The 14,267-nt window shown below is 35.2% G+C and overlaps 1 protein-coding gene across 2 annotated transcripts in view; it reads right to left on the reverse strand.

The window, feature by feature from the left end:
• Positions 1-14,267, reverse strand: part of LOC100534815 (DELTA-actitoxin-Aeq1c-like) — a 339,260-nt gene that overhangs the window by 249,633 nt on the left and 75,360 nt on the right. For both annotated transcript variants that reach the window (XM_073935299.1, XM_073935296.1), the window contains one exon: positions 5,924-6,024. The gene's annotated coding sequence lies outside the window, so the exon portion shown is untranslated. The remainder of the gene's footprint in view (positions 1-5,923; positions 6,025-14,267) is intronic.

The raw sequence follows: 14,267 nt of genomic DNA on the forward strand, positions 1-14,267 counted from the left end.
AATTTGCTTTAATGTATAAAGCTTTAAATCTTACCTTCTGTTTGGGAACCTAAATTATTTAATTCAGTTGATTGATGTGCATTTATTTAATAATATTTGCTGTAAGTTGATTATTGCTGCATCAGCAGTGTTTGTTTCTGCTTTGTAAATGTTTTTAAATACTTTAAATACTTTTAACAATTTTTATCTTAAACTTTAACAGAGAAGTGAACTTTCTCACAATAAGTCATTAGAACAAATCCTTTGATTGGCTGTTTGCTCCATGTGTCATACTTCCAGCTGCATGTGGTTCAGATGAATCAAAAACGCTTTTTTTGCACCACATATTTAAATAGTCTATGAACACCAGCTACGCTAATTTTTTTCTGTACCCTATTTCCACTTGGGGGATACACTTCCCGAGGCCTCTGGAGATTATACAGCGCCAGGCACGTGCACACATAGGGCTCAACCTGTACAATGCACATGCCCTTTTTAGTCTTGGATAGAAGGTGTCCTTCCAAGTGCCCTTTTCTGATCAGAAGTGCCTCAGCGACAAACACCCCCCAAGGTGAAGTTTTTACACAGAAATTATGTTTAAGGATCTGCAAAAGACATTGATCAAGAAAAATGTTTAATTTGGTGAAATGATGTTGACCGCATTGCATACACAATAGCAAAGTTGAGCCAATCATACACATTTTACTGATAAGCTCCTATATCAAACGTAATGTTGGAAAATCTGTGGTGCTATTACAGAAACCTCCAACCCTTATTCTTTTGTTGGACCTACCTTTTAAAAATGTGAATCTTTCTAAGTGAAACTGCCGCAAGATACCATTGTCATGAATCCTAAGAGATTAAGCACAGACAGAACTACACAAAAAAATGCATGTACGCAAAGACAAAATGGTTGAACCATAAACAGAACAACAGACAGATAGACGAACAGACAAATAAAAACAACAAATAAAATAATACATAAAGTTGAAGTATGAATAATTAGTCCTCCTGAATTATTAGCACCCATTTATTTACCCCCCCCCCATTTTCCCCAATTAACGAGAGAAGATTTTTTCAAAACATTTCTAAGCATAAAAGTTTTAATAACTCATTTATAATAACATATATAATATTTCACTAGACATTTTTCAAGATACTTCTATATAGCTTAAAGTGACATTTAAAGGCTTAAATAGGTTAATCATGTTAACTAGGCAGGTTAGAGTAATTAGGCAATTTATTGTATAACAATAGTTTGTTTTGTAGACAAGCTTAAAGGGGCTAATAATTTTTACCTTAAAATTATATTTAAAAAAATTAAAACTTGCTTTTATACTAGCCAAAATAAAACAAATAAGACTTTCTCCAGAAGAAACGAAATATTATCAGACATACCGTGAACATTTCCTTGCTCTGTTAAACATCATTTGGGAAATATTTAAAAAAGAAAAAAAAAATCAATGGGGGGCTAATATTTCTGACTTCGACTGTATATTTACAGAACATAATGATAGACAGAATGACATTGATAAACAGATAGACAAAATGAACAAGAGAACAAAATACACAGACAGTGAGATGGATGGCCAGACAGAACAGTAGAAAGTAAGTTAATAGTTAGATTGATAGCTTAATAAATACACAGACAGACTGAAACACAGAACAATAGCTATATAATGAATGGATTACAGACAGGTTAACAGACAAATATAGAATTAGATTTAAAAATGCTTTGTTGTGTTTTTTTTTTTTTTTTTTTCTCGATTCCATTACATTCTGAATTGTTTGTTGCTCAGGAAGCTTCACTGCTGGTGAGGAGCTCAAAACCCTCATACGCCTCTAACTGGCAGAGTGGAGCGGGGGAAAAAATACAAAAATAAGAGAAGTTACAAAAAGTAACTTTTCTTCAGTGTTGAAGGCTCAAGTGTCACAACATCAAGAATTCCCTATCGGGAGGTGAGATTGCTCAAATCCACAAGCCAGCACATTTAGGGTAACATCTCAAGTCCAGGGCCAAGAAGAGCAGACAGCTTTCACACACACACACATACACACACACACACATGCACACAGCTTCCTCTTGGGATGAAAGAGTTTTTGTTTCTCGGATTCCTCAGTTGAGGTGCCATACACCAAGGCTCTGGGGAAACAAAAGAGCGAGTCTTCTATCCCACTCTCCCTCTCTCTCTTCTACTCCACATGCCTTCACTCTTTCCATTAATCCCAAAGATGCCGATTCAGAGAAAGAGTAAAAGCGATGGGGAAAGAGCAGGAGAAAATGTCTTGCCTTGTGTCTCCATCGAGATCAATTGAACAAACTAATCCATGAGACCTCTCCTTTCACTGGACACATGCAATCAATGCTACAGTGTGTGTGCATGGGCGAGTGTTTGTGTGTGTATGGTAATGCAGGTGGCAGGTGTAAGGCAGATGAAGGAAGGAAACTAGTTGAAGGGATTAAAAAAGAGGGGAAGTGCAGAAGTGACAGTTCGAGATAAGAAATTCTTCAGATCTGATTTTCCCTAAATGTCACTAGCTTGAGGAGTGTCTTTCCGCGCTAGCCAGAGGCAAATGAAGAGAGCTCTACCCCTATTTCTCTCTCCCGCCGTCTCCATCCTGCTCTGTCATTTGGAGGCGCCTTGCTGGGCAACAAAGGGTCTTTTTATCCTTCATCCAGTAGTCATAACATTCCATCCACAGGCGAATAAAAATGTTAGGTATGACCTTGAGCTCTGGGAATTGTGGGTAAGCAGCTAAGTCAAAAGGTCATGCTGTAAAAAATGAATGAGAAAGTGGCTGGATATCGGTTGTAGTTCTTCAAAAGATTCGCTATGGATATACCCTCAAGAAAAATGACCTACAGATTGCATTCAATTATCCCTGATTATGCTTTGATTTCAGAAAGTTTCATGGGGACTCCTGGAAAGCTTAATCTTAGTTTATCAGGATCTTTTTTTTTTTTTTTTTGAGCATCATCAGCTCTCGACGTGCATGTAATATTCAGCTGTAAGCTCTAAGTGTCTCTTCTCATAAATGTGTGAAGCATCTCTATTTCTAAAGTATTTCTGCTTTTAGCATGTGAAGGGTCCTCCCTTTTCTCAGATATTTATAACCATTTCTGTATTTCTTCTCAGTTTAGAAAAGCCTGGTGGACACTGTTATAACCTGAATTTAGCCATACAGCTACATGATCTGTAAGGGATAAAGTATATCAAGGCAGTTGTTACCCGACACTTTTGTCAATTGGTGAAGTTTGTTCCTCGCCACTGGCTTGCTTGGTTTAGGACTTGTGGAGCTGGGCATTGATGGATTTGCTCTTCAGTGTTTGGACTTTCAGCACTGAAAATTAAACCACCCTGAACTGCAATAAACTGAACCTCAACTCTAAAAACTAGACTGACACATTTCAATTCACTAGAACTTCTATGTTAAGCTGCTTTGACACAATCTACATTGTAAAAGCTCTGTAGAAATAAACATGAATTGAATTGAATTATTACATGGATTCTTGGTACAAAACATAAAAAAATTAAGCACAAAACATCGTTCTGAGCTGTAATAGTTCAAATCAAATCTTTAATTAAATGCAAAGCTGACAGAAACTACATGGCTGAATGAAGCATACAGTAAGTCTACCTATTAATCAGTCACAAGTTGGTGCCAACAATCAAAAATAGCGTCAAGACAGACAAGCACATACATATGGATGTGAAATATGGGTGGATACTTGGCACAAAACATAAAAAATTGGGCACAAAATATTGTTCTGATGTGTAGTAGTTCAAATCAAATCTTTAATTGAATGCAACGCTGACAGAAACAAAATAGCTGAACGGAGCATACACTAACCTACCTATTATTCAGTCACAAGTTGGTGCCGAACTATCAAAAACAGCGGCAAGACTTGGCACTGAACCTAAAAATTAGGCCAAAAGTATTGTTTTAAGCTGTATTAGTTAAAATCAAACCTTTAATTAAATGCAAAGCTGACAGAAACGAAATGGCTAATTGGAGCATGAAAGTGAAACTTGAAATGAACTGCAGTAAAGTTGAAAAATTAAGGATAAAACACCCAAAATTGCATGAGCCTCTGCAGGAAAAGTGAATAGCCTGGTGGCGCAACATTCAAAAAGCACATCACGTAACACCTTAATTATATTATTGTCTAATTAAGGCAAATAACCGATGTCCATGTAAACAGTCAGAATGTCTTCAAAGTAAGTGAGAGATCCAGAAGGGCGTCCTGCTGATTTGATTCAGAAGGGCACTTTTTTGTCAGACGACTCACCGGTTTAACTTTCATTCATTCATTCACCTTCATTCATTTTAAAAAGCACCAGGTCCATTTTAATTGTATATATTTTGCTGGAACACATTAACTCTACAGGTGCCTGATAGTTATCTGTGGAGCTAGTGTTAATGAAATTCCCTATAGTGAACGCATAAAAGTCATCATCATAATTTACTCGAGTGCATGCCTCAATGTCTCGCGACCCCCTTAATAAATGCTGCCACCCCGGGGGAGCGCGCCCCAAAGTTTGAAAACTATATATATCTTCATTATCGATTCCTGTCAATTTCTGTGTCAGAATGAAAGCTAAAGTTTAAAGCCTTCAGATGCAAATAATCAATTTCTGTACCTAAATACCATTAGACTCTCCAAAATAAATAAACACAGTGATATAAATTTTTGTTTGTTTGTTTTATTGCATTAATTTATGCTTATAATTTGTTTATTATGCCAATGCACTCCCCTACAAACTCACCCCATTCATTCTCAAATAATGAATCCTTTCCAAATAGAGCTAGAGCTCAAGGCATCTGGTGAAACGGTATTCATATTGCGATATATAGAGCAGAAAAACAAAACATTGCCATGTAATTTTTTTTCTCAGTTTTGTGCAGCCCTAGCAAATTGCTCATTATTTTTGTCCTTTAATGAGGCACTTTACTTCCTCATTGCTCTATGTTTGCCCTCTGCTCATTTAGCTTCGAATACAACAATTTGTCTACATCATTAAATCATCTGATTTGTAGCGTTGCATCTAGTGACATCACATCCTGTTTTTTGTTCATTTATACGGTATGTCTTTGGTTCGTTGCATTCATATTCTAGTCAAATTGCACCTTTATTTAGACCCAGATTGAACTGATACTCTTGATACTGATATTTTCATTTGGGTTTGCATTTCATATGCTTATAATAACACACCCTAAACTAAAGTGAACTGCCTGCTAATAATGTTTTTGGGTAGATGATAATTTAATGCTTTAAAACAAATAAAACAACTTTAAATCAACAGTTTCTTCTCCTCAGTTTCACTATATTGTGCACGTTCACAAGCAACGTGCAGTGGCATAGACTCACCCAGATGCCCATAAGAATGTGCACCCTATACTGACACTGAGGGGAAGAAACTAGTTTTATGTGCACACAAAAGGATTCCCATAGCTTGATATTATTTCAATTCAACCACTGAAGGCAATTAATTAATTTTCAGGACTTTGAAACAACATGGACCATTGCTGTCTATGGAGGATGAGTAAGTACTCAGATTTCAACCAAAGCATCTTAATTTAGGTTCCGAGGATGAACGAAAGGCTCTGGGATTTGGAACACCATGAGGGTGAGTAATTCATTGTTGGATTAACCAATTACATGCAGCAAAATAAAACTATTAGCTAAGTAAACTATTACCATAATAATAGCTTAAGTAAAAACTGCCCCAGTTTACCTCAATCTCCCCGCTTAACCATCTCAAGCCGTATGTGTTTTATCTCTTGTTTCCGTGCAGTCAGTTGACTCCTCACACATCCGCTGTGTTTAGAGAGTACACCTTCGATTCGCTGTCACCAATTTACCACGCTAACTCTGCCTTAGACACAGTTTATCTCATCAACGGAGGACTGGCACGTCATTAGTCATTTCTGCACTACTTACCTCTTCTGCTATCCGTACATCCATCTTCCTCTCGCTCCATCATGTTGTGCTGCGTTCATTTCCTACTTGATCTGCTCTCAGGTTCAAGTGTTTGCACATTCCTGAGGACGACAGCGAAGAGAGGCTCATTACTTTCACAACATAAACAATAGCAGCTGCTGCAACACCTGTAACCTAAAAAAAAATCATGATTAGACAACAAGTGTATGCTCTGCCATATTCATAGAGGGATCAGTTTGTATCGTACTATAAAGATCAGTTGGTGAGGGTCAGTATGTGAAGAAGCATCCTGAAGAAACAAAGTGAACATGGGAACCGTGAAAGAAACATAAACAGACAGAAAACTCTACAGAGAGTGAAAGAATAAGAGTCGTGTTGGATACAGAGCAGTAAGTTGATATAATAGGGGCCTGTCTCTCGTGGTTTTAAATGGAGGATTTGGCCTTCACGCCTCTCAGTGCCATTCTTAAGGAAAGCGGATTTCCGCTGCCGTGACGCCCATTATCCTGGTTTCCTGGCAGTAATCCGCCATACTGGTGCTGTAATAGGACAGAGCCTTGCTGAAAGTCAGGGGGCTGTTGTTGCTAGTCACTGCTGCAGGAATCACGCTTCGAGATCTGCCACAGAGAAACACAAGCTGATCTGATACAGCTGATGAAACAGTCATGCACAGCAGGCCTGGAGAGAACATCACAAAGACTGATGTCTGCAAGACGAACACCAAACAGTCCATAACTGTCATCTGTTGGTTGTCCGTTTATTTACAAGTGTTGTGATGTTTTAACCTAAACTAAACCTTAAATTAACTTAAACTAAAACTAAACTAAAATCAAACTAAAACTAATTTAAACTAAACTAAAAACTAAACTAAACTTAACTAAGCTAAGCTAAACTCGAAACCAAACGAAAACTACAATTACAACTAAACTAAACCCGAAACCAAACCAAAACTTAAACCCAAAACCAAGCCAACCCAAAATCTAAACCAAACCAAACCAAACCAAACTAAACTAAACTAAACTAAACTAAACTAAACTAAACTAAACTAAACTAAACTAAACTAAAAACTAAACTAAACTAAACTAAACTAAACTAAAAACTAAAACAAAATTGCACCAATGTATTAATGCTCGATCGTTAAGGTTTTATGACAGTAACGTGCACAAGCAGTTATTGTTTAAACTGAACACAGATTAGTTAGATCAAATTATCTTTTACTGTTATGGAAACAATTTAAGCGGGATGTTCAGTTCGGCTCATTGAAGTCAGGTTTTCGACTTTAATCCCCGCTTTTCTAAATGACTTTTATGAAACAGCTCACTGGAGACAAATCATGTATTTATTTTTGTGGTAAAGGGGGTGCGACTTTGAAATATAATTTCCTGGATGACAATTATATCAATATTAGTATATGAAGTAATTTTTTTATTATGGTTATTTATGCTAACTATGCTATAGCAAATTATCCATCTTTCCAATCAGAGAATGGAATAATTAATAAATGTAGATATTTTGCGACCTAAAAGAAACAATTCACTCAAAAATGAAATCTAATCACTATTTACTCATCCTCAAGTGATTCCAAAGCTTTATGAGTTTCCTTTTTCTGTTGAACAAAAATGTATTTTGAAGAATGTTCTTCAATACTTCCATATTAGGAAAACCAAATACTGTGGAAATCAGTGCAACATTTTTCAAAATTTCTTTTTTGTGTTCAACAAAGAAACTCAAACGGGCTTGTGACAAGCAAAGGATGATTAAATGATGACAGAATTTTCAGTCTCTAAGTTTTCCAATAACGCTTCTGTAAATTAAAGCCCAATTGGAATAAGCGCAATCAAAGACTTTTCCTAATAAAGAAATATATGCCTATGGTATATTTAACAAGACAAACCATTAAAAAATGGGATTAAAGTTCATAAATCTACTATTATTACACATTGTTATAACTACAACCTGTAACTTAAACAATGTGAGCAGAAAACTGCATGTGTTTGATACACTGAAAAGAACTGAATCAAACCTACTGTATTTCTCAATGAATGAGTGCACTGATTCCACTCTATGCCTTGGATTCATTAAAAACAATTTATTAATTAGCACAAGACCACTGTAGGTGCTGTCTGTTAAGCGCAGTAAATTTAGAAACTTCTGTATGACTTCTGTTTAACTTATACTCCCCATAATCATAGTTTTTCTATAATTTCACTTTATAACTTATTATTATTAATGCACTCCTGGTTAGACCTAAACTGCATTCCGTTGCCTTGTACTCGAATGTATAATGACAGTAAAGTTGAATCTAAATCTAAACCCTAACAGATTAGAGCTGGAACCATGTTGGTGTATTTCAATGATATTCAGTTCAAATCGCTTTCTTTAGCAACTACAAAATCCTGTTCAGTGTTTTCCCTTGGTTTCTATGCCACATTGGATTGTAAACAATTTCACACCATCTCCCCTGTTGATGTTGAAACATCTGTAATTCCAGCGGTTGCACTTCAGGCTCAGGTAATCAGCCAATTTCAGAGACTTATGACTTCAATGAACCTGCTCTCAAGACACTCTTCCCTGCATGCCCATTGTTCCGTCCACCAGATTGTTAGTTTCATAAAGGTGTTTGAAACTCTTGGCCGCTATATGTCTGTAATGACCTTTAGTATTTGTGCAACTGAGCATACATTGGCATTTCTGCTTCTAATTTTACACACATGCCAGTGTGTTAACACCACCTCAGACTTAATTGAAGGAACCTTAAAAATTCCCTTGACTTCACCAGTTTTAATTTAAAAAGTCAGTTATTGAGTGCAGTTCAAACTTATATGTACACAAATCATATAAGGAAATATTGAGAATTCATAGGCTTTACATCAGTCTTTACATTGCTGATAATATTGAAACTGGTTATACTGTATTTACATACTTATGGTCTCATTTTTTGTCTTAAGGCACAGTTTAAAGTTATATACAGTACAACATGAATGCTACTGGGGTGGAGAAAAGCATGCTAGTACACAAAAAAAGATGAGATCAGATGTTGCAGGCCTTCAAAAATTATGTTTTTTGCTATCGATGAATTTAATCAATTAATTTTGATTGATTTAGGTTACGTCAGGCTCCTGATCTGAGCTCCTTTTTAGTTACTCTTGTAAATTCAGTGAATTGTTACCTGGAGACTTGTTCTGACCAGGTAATTTGAATCAATTAATTGACAACCTTGCTTTGACTTTGAAACAGTAAAATAACTCTTATGGACAGACAGAATCTGCGGACATTTTTTTGATATTTCTGCGAATGTTTTTTTTAAAAATCTGTGGATTTATGTGGAATAATTTTGGGAATATCATAAATAAAAACTTAATAAATAAAATTATAACCTTTTTAACTTTTATTTAATGTTTACAATGCAAATCCTATTAGATACACTTAATTGATAAATAAAGCAAGTCTCATATAATATATCTTCTAAAAGACAGAAAATATTACTTTACAAACTATATTGACAATAAATATTATGAACATTTTCATATTTGTTAATATTACAGAGTAAATAAATAGACACAATGATGGGCTAAAAATCTGCAGAAATCTAAAGTTCTATAATCTAAGTTATATAGTTCATCAAAAATGTACATTTCCTCATTCTTTACTCCTACTTAAGAATCACTTCTTTTTTTTTTCTTTTTAGGACTGGTGGCAAAATGGTATTTGGTCAGTACTGCATATTTTGAATAAAAATGGTTGTTAAGCTGCAATTGATTGGTACTTTCTTTAAATTTAATTGTGTTAAAAAAAGATTATTTGAAATTAATTAGATGTATTCCCTTACCATTAATTAATATCTTAAAAGAGATCCTAGTTTATTCCACTGTCACACCAAAAAAAAAAAAAAAAAAAAGGATATTAAATTAGCTAAGTTGAGTTTTGTGGACAAGAAATGTATAAATGTGTTTATTAGAAAGTGTCTTATACAGGAATGCTATTAAAAGAAAATTACATTTTCCAACCTTTTAATAAGAATTTAGTTAAGAAAAGTAAATGCAACTATTTGACATTTATTCTTCCTCCAAAATATACAAAAAGTACATTTTAAAATGATGTATGATATTTTCCCTGCAAAGGAGTTTCTGAGAAAAAGATTTAATGTGAATCGCAATGTTTGCCAATTCTGCAATAGTGATATTGAAACAATTGAACATCTATTTCTTTTAATTTGGTTAATCCTTTCTGGTGTGATGTGGGCAACTGAATAAAACAATATATTTCAATGATTCCTTCCATTTGTTGGGACATTGGAAAATTTGGAGTACATTTGAACAACAAAGATGATAACTAAATTGCAAATTGTTTATTAATTGTTTATTAATTGCAACTCTTACATGGTCGCTCACTGAAGCTAAGCAGGGATGCGCCCGGTCAGTACCTGGATGGTAGACCACATGGAAAAGCTAGGTTGCAGCCGGAAGTGGTGTTAGTGAGACCAGCAGAGGGCACCCAAGCTGCAGTTTGTGTGGGTCCTAATGCCCCAGTATAATGATGGGGACTCTATATTGCTGTGACCACCATCTTTCGGATGAGTAGTTAAACCAAGGTCCTGACTCTGTGGTCGTTATAAATCCAAGGATGTCCTTCGAAATAGAGTAGGGTTTTAACACCGGCATCCTGGCCAAATTTGCCCACTGGCCTCTGTACATCTTGGCCTCCTAACCATCCCCATATCATAATTGGCTTCATCACTGTCACCTCTCCGCCAATCAGCTGGTGTATGGTGTGCGGTCTGGCGCAATACGGCTGCCGTCACGTCATCCATGTGAATGCTGCTCACTGGTGGTCGATGACGAGAGTCCCACCAATGTGTAAATCGCTTTGAGTGTTAAGAAAAGCGCTATACTAATGTAAGGAATTATTATTATTATTATTTACTTATTTTATTCAAATTCTTCATTCATAACTGTGAAATTTAAAAGACAGCTACTCAATTGATTGTCTTAAAAAGGAGTTTGCCACCTATGGAGATGCTTTAAAAATAATGAAGGGTAAGAAGGCTAAACAACTGTATGATTTGTTCAAAGAATATGGTCTTATTATTACACAAAGTTTCTGCTTGATTTACACACGGTATGTTGTTCATTTAATGTTAAGTTACTTAATACCTTTTTTTGTTAGTTTGTTTAATTGTTTTATTGCTTTATATTTCATTCATTGTCTCAGTCAGTTTGCGAAAGATTATGTTGGAATTGAGTTTGGCCTAAATTGTTTTAGAAAGGCAAATAAAAGAATAATAAACAAATAAACTAAAAATTCCTACTTAAGTGATTTCATACTTGAATGACTTATTTTCTTGTTGCACAGAAAACAAGATACTCTAAAGAATGTTGGGGGGAGCAGTTCTTGACATGAGCTCTATGTGCAATTATCAACCTCATGAAGCAAGAAATAACAAGATAATAGGTATGAACATCTTTTGTGTTGCCAGATCTTGGCGGAAAATAGCATAAAAGAACAGAGTAAAGTATAAACAAAGAAAAGTCCAAATATAGAAAATAATACCAATATATCGCTATCCGCATCTGACCACTTTAAAGACTGTAATAAACTTGGTAGATGTATGAGCGAAGCCCAAAGACGAAGCCCAAAGTCGCTGATAATAAGCAGATATGGCAGCACTGCAGGCTCATGCACACACCATTGCACATCTGTCAAGTTTGGTGCTGTAACATTAAATTGGTCAAAAATAGAGAATACCAAACACAAGAGATGCCTGACAGTCGGTTACCTCTGTGCCAACCATCCAGTTCCTTTGTCTTCTGTAGACCAACACCGTGGGAATTCACTAGGAATTTATTCACCAATGTCAATGTCATTCCTAAAGCATTTGACGTATACGTTATTTTCAACATCTGCTAATAAATGATTGATTTTAAGATTAAATATGAAGCAGTTGTGATTAAACACACATTGCAGGATAAGCAATGCAGTTCATTCATTCATTCATTCATTTTCTTTTGGGCTTAGTCCCTTTATTAATCTTGTGTCGCACATGTTTTACTCAGCGGATGCCTTTCCAGTCGCAACCAATCAATGGGAAACATACACACACTCATTTACACACACACAAACACACTACGGAATTTAAGCATGTTTAGTCATGAAATTTTCACAGTATGTTTGATAATTATTATTTAGAAAGTCTTAAGGCCTGTGCAAACCGGGATGCTTTTTGCATGTGTTGGCGCCCCGAAAAAGTTTCCTAGGGGTGGCCAGGAGAGGCGACACATTAAATCTTTTTGTAGCACACAAAAAAAATAATGAATTCAGTGTAACGTTACATTTTTGTTTCTGGTAATTGAAATCATGTGGATTTAATTAATTTAATCATAACTCTTAAAATATTGCAATTTATTTCTTGAAATAATTCAGCAAGCGCATATGCAAACCAAATAAAAAAATCTATATTTAGTTTAAATACACTTTTCATATATATGAAGAACTTTTCAGTTATTTTCACATACTTTTATTGTACATCATACAGTATATGCAATGTCTAAAATTAATAAAGATTGAGTTAATTAATAAAACAAACAAATGAACAAACTGAACAAAACGTTTTGCTTTATACACACACTCACTATACAGACCCTAATAATATCATTTATCCATTTACCTTTTTGAGCCACAATTTTATTAATGAAGCTTCTACTATTAATGTACTTTAAGATAAATATTAAATTGCCATTGATGTCTATTGTAGGTGAGTGCGTGCTGTTTGCTTTCACCAGCGTTGTTTCAGTTGCACATACAGAATGCGTGCAAAAGATGCCAACTATGAACAGCCCCTAACGTCTTTATTCTGACATTGCCACTCTAAGTTAATACACTTGCATAAAGTAAATTGTATCCCAATGCTTTTACTATTTTTTTTTTTTTTTTTGTACCGCCTCCGCGTTTCTCTGGGCGATCACCCACATTGCCTATGCCTAAATCTGCCACTGGGGGAGGGGGAGGGGCCGTGAATCAGCTACGTCACTGGCACCAACAACAATTTAGTGGCTGCATTTAATTTATTTATTTATTTATTGAAATATTGGCATTTTACATAAGTACATTTAAATTAATAATATAAACAGCAAAATTAGGGTGGCCACAGGGGTGGCAAGAGTTTATTTAGGATTGGCCGTGGCCACTCCTGTTCACCCCATGGGGCGCCAGTGTGCACATCAACGCACAAAACAGTAGGCGTAAAAGCGTCGTTTTTAAAGAAAAGCGTTATGCTCGTTTTTTTGTTTTAAAAAACCTGTAACAAAACCTTCTCCATTTTTTAGCACTTTTGTTCTTGTGCACGGAGCTGCTGAAGTTACAGTAAACAGCACTTGGAGGCGCTCAAGTGCAAAACTTTCAATGCGAGCGCACATTGAAGAAAATGTCCAGAGACAACATAAACGTGGAGCTGCTTAATGCTCTGTGAACAATAATCATTTCTTCATCGCTAGAGCTGCTACTTGAACCGTCCAACAAGCGTGTCAACGTCTACTTCTTCTTCTGTGTTACAAGCAAGTGTCAGAAGCTTAAAGTTGTATAGCGCCATCTAACATCAAGGAGTGATTTTGATATTCTGCTTGATGCCAGTGAAAAATGCGTGGGTTTGAATCCGGAAAAACGTCTTGAAAAATGCTGACGATAAACGCAAACGAAAAGCGTCAAAGTGTGTACAATCCTTTACTTGTTTTGTTTCGGCTAGAATAAAAGCAGGTTTTCATTTTAAAAAAAACATTTTAAGGTCAAAATTATTAGCCCTTTTAAGCTATTTTTTTCGATAGCCTACAGAACAAACCATTGTTATACAATAACTTGTGTAATTACCCTAACCTGCCTAGTTAACCTAATTAACCTAGTTAAGCCTTTAAATGTCACTTTAAGCTGTATAGAAGTGTCTTGAAAAATATCTAGTCAAATATTTACTGTCGTCATGGCAAAAATAAAATAAATCAGTCATTAGAGATGAGTTATTAAAACTATTATGTTTAGAAATGTGTTTAAAAAAATTAATCTCCTTTAAACAGAAATTGTGGAAAAACAAGTGGGGTTTAATAATTCAGAGGACTAATAATTCCGACTTCAACTGTATATATATATATATATATATATATATGTATTATTTTTAACTATCCCTAATTATATAAGTAAAGACAATAACTAAATGAGGCTAAATGAATGTCAGGGTTTTCATTATTAATAATAAACAAAAATGCAATGAATTTGTTTTAAACATTCTTTAAGGGCACTCACACATCCTGAGACCTCTATAAAAAATTCTGTACACAACCTTTAACTTTCAGAACTTCAA

Source organism: Danio rerio, chromosome 3, assembly GCF_049306965.1.
Source record: "Danio rerio strain Tuebingen ecotype United States chromosome 3, GRCz12tu, whole genome shotgun sequence".
Lineage (NCBI taxonomy): Eukaryota > Metazoa > Chordata > Actinopteri > Cypriniformes > Danionidae > Danio > Danio rerio.